This window comes from Macadamia integrifolia, chromosome 8 (assembly GCF_013358625.1).
Source record: "Macadamia integrifolia cultivar HAES 741 chromosome 8, SCU_Mint_v3, whole genome shotgun sequence".
NCBI lineage: Eukaryota > Viridiplantae > Streptophyta > Magnoliopsida > Proteales > Proteaceae > Macadamia > Macadamia integrifolia.
Genome location: NC_056564.1, coordinates 14,856,269 through 14,859,857, shown reverse-complemented (window position 1 = coordinate 14,859,857; position 3,589 = coordinate 14,856,269).

Genomic DNA, 3,589 nt, shown 5'->3' with positions numbered 1-3,589 from the left:
ACTGGTCATTATTCTTCCAACAGTTACTCATTTCGAGCCGCGCTCGAAGTACAAGAAAATAAAGAAAGAAGCACAAGAATGCCGAGAGATGAAGACATCAAAATTAATTTTTCATTCATAAAAAAAGTGGAAAAAAACCATCAAAGTACATCGCTCCAGAAGGAGACATCTACATAATAAAATATATATATATACAAGGCTAATCTCGGGGGGCTAATCCATGGGCCTAGCTCTTCACTTGGCTATCCTTTGAGTCGGGTCACCTCTTCACCAACGTCAATCGAGCCACCGAGCTACTCCGAAGTAGCAGGGGCAGGAATGCGCTACTCATAGTCCGTCATATCATAGCCTGGCATCTTACTCAGGATAAACCGGATGGCATCGTCCGACCTGACCTGAAACAAAGCAATGTTAACGTCAACCAACCACTTCTGATAGGCCTAGGGGTTCAGCCACCTCGTTGGCCTCCAGCTCAGCCCGGTGTTGCCTTTCTAGCTCGCCAACCCTAGCTGCGAGCTCCTCCTTCTTGCGAGCACCTTGAGTCTTAGATAACTCATCCTAGAGAGCATCATTCTCCTTTATCAAGTTGTTGTTGGCATTGAGCTGCTTAACAACCTCCTATTCCAGCTCTCCAGTTATCAGCTCGACATTATTAGCATGAACCTCCTCAGATCGGGCCATTTTCTTCTCAACCTCCAGTTGGCCTATAATCTTGTGCGGCTCCCTATGAAGGCTCTTTGCCTCCTCCTTCGCCTTTGAACAAGTGACAACCACGTCCTTGAACCGTTGAGCAGCCTTGACTTAGAACGTGAAGTAGCGCGTTTCGCACTGAATAAACAGCGCATGTCGTACAAAAGTCGAGATCGAATTAAATGCTCTAGTAGATTGATCCAAACTACTAGAGCGGGGGGTTGGTGATGAGGTAAAATATATCCCCTTCCTCAATATGACTGAAGTGTATATGCAAACCTGAACAGAAGACTGACCCGCCACCTCGGCCTCTCCTTGTGCATGATTTTAGGTATTTTTGTTAAGTGAAGCACTGAGGATAATTTTGCAGCTAATTATTCATATTCATGGACAAAGATTGAAAATAAAGGGAGCATAATTAGCCCCAAAAAAAAAAAAACCTAATGTTATGTTTTTTCCCCTCATATTTTTTACTTTGCAAACACCACCACCTCTAGAAATCTCATTCCCACCACCATCACATCCTTAGATGAAAAGGGAAGTATCTTTCAAATGGAATGTGTCATAGTTGTCAAGGTGTCACCTAGGCATCCAGACGGCTTAAGCCTATACTAGCACCTTGCTGGTGTTCCCTTGATTTCCTCCCTTGATTGCATTGGTTTGCCTAGGTGTTGTAACAACTATTGAAATGACAAAATTCAGATGCCACTATCGTCTCCAAGTAGCGAAGCATTGCCAAGCCAGTGACATTGATAACAATGTAATTATGTATGATGGTATAAGTGCGAATGTTGAAGGTGGATAATGAGATTTCATATAACACTTCAAGAATCAGCTTGGATCATGATGTGATTGATGAAGTTGAACACCCACCTCTCTCCCTCCCCGACTCACTCTCTCCTCCTTTGCATCCGTATAAACCTTGTAGCACTTCCTCTCTCTCCCTCATCACGAACTCTCACTCTCCCTATGTCGTGATCCACTATTACCCCCGTAAGCCGCACTTTAATTCTCTCTCCCCGTCCACTCTCAGCATCTCATTACACTATTTTTCTCTTCCCCCACTCTTTTTGTGATACCCTACTTTTTAAATCCGGTCTAATTACACGGTTGACCCGGTTTAACCAGAGGGTTAAGGCGAGTTCCTTATGGACCATGATGGTAAGGGTAACTTTGAACACCGGTTGGTCAGACACGTTCGAGTCAGTGCCAGAGGAGACGGGTGTACCCAAGCCGTGTACATGCACATATCATAAGGTTATGTAAGGATAAAGCAGGTATGTAGCCGTATCCTAAAGCGCATACGTATAATAGACCTTATGCCGAGAGTGAGATTCGTGCCGAGAGTCAAATTCCATCAAAATCTCACTTGTTGGCCAATTTTCGGCTCTCAGGTGGGCGGTCACAAGTGGGCGCATCCGTCCACCTGAGTGACCCACCCATGTGTTACTAATGGTTTTCAAAAAGTATAAATAGCTATTATTATGTTTTTTATTTTCTCATTTATGACACTCGGGCGTTTGGTGAGAAGAGTAAAGAGGAGAGAGAAAAGGAGGGAGAAAAGAGGACGGAGAAGAAGAAAGGGGAGGAAGAGGAAGAAGGAATGGATTTAAGTGGCGCCAAGGCTTGATCTTCCCATTCTGACGCCGGAAGAGTGATCCCCAACACGAGATCTACGTTTAGAGGTGAGTGAATGCTATATTCCCTAAACTTTCACTATACCCAAGTAAAACCCTTGATTTGGGTAGTGTTTCTTGAGGTCTTGTAGATTCCCCTTGAGATGATGAATCTAAGGTTTAATAGATGGTTTATGTGTTGATTTTGAAGGATTTGAAGAAGTGTTTCCACAGTTGGAGGAGCATTGGTGATTTGAGGTGATTTTGGGGTTTTTGAAAGAGTTCTTGAGCAAAGAAGGTAAGATGGCTTCCATTCCTTAAATCTAACCTAGATCTAGGTTAGAACCATCTTATGAGACCTTGAATGTGTGGAGAATGGGTTTGGAAAAGCCCTATTTGATTCCTCAAAGGTTGGGGAAGGTTTTGGGAAAAAATGGCATTTTTCTACCAAGATCGGTGGGCCAAATGGCCCGCCTGAGGGTACCCACCTGAGAGGACAAGGCCTCGAGGCCAACCGACGGGCCCTATCGACAAGCCGACCGGTGGGCCAACCTGCCCGCCGGTCCTAGCAGGCCCTCGGCCTGCACCGGCGGGCCCCTACTGACGGGCTGACCTGCCCGCTGATCATGACCGGTGGGTCAGGACCGGTGGGTCATGACAGGTGGGCTGTCCGACCCACCCGAGAGGCCCCCAACGTGATTTTTACGTCCGAATGGACCCAAATCGGACGTGCGACCTTCTTTTAGGATTCTAAACATGATTTTGTCATCAAATCTTGTTAGTTTTGATCCCAAAGTGGTGAAATACTAACCCCATTCACTTATAATAGGTTCACCAAAACTTACGCTTCTCGCACCGGATCTCACCCGTACCGGGCGTGAGTCTTTGTACACAACAAGTAAGTGGAGAGAGGACGTTTGGCCTTATTTTAAGGCTTGTTTGGCATTCATTAAATTGTATCTAGACTAGCCATGTCATCATGCAAATTATATATAGCTTAGCCATCCTCATATTATTATGACATGTGTGTTATGTTTATTTTCTCAATGTCAAATGATGATGTGATTATGTGATGAATGATGACATCATTGTGCATAATGCATTAATAGATTAAATGTCGTAGTCGGCTTGGAAACGAGTGCATTGGTGGCCCGTGGAATGGGATGCGGTGACACTATGCAATCGTACTATGTCATATAGGAGCATGCGGTGTAGGATTATCATCTTCCCGTGCTATGACCCTTCCCAACAGGGGTTGAGGTGTTGGGTTACCATTTGGGGGG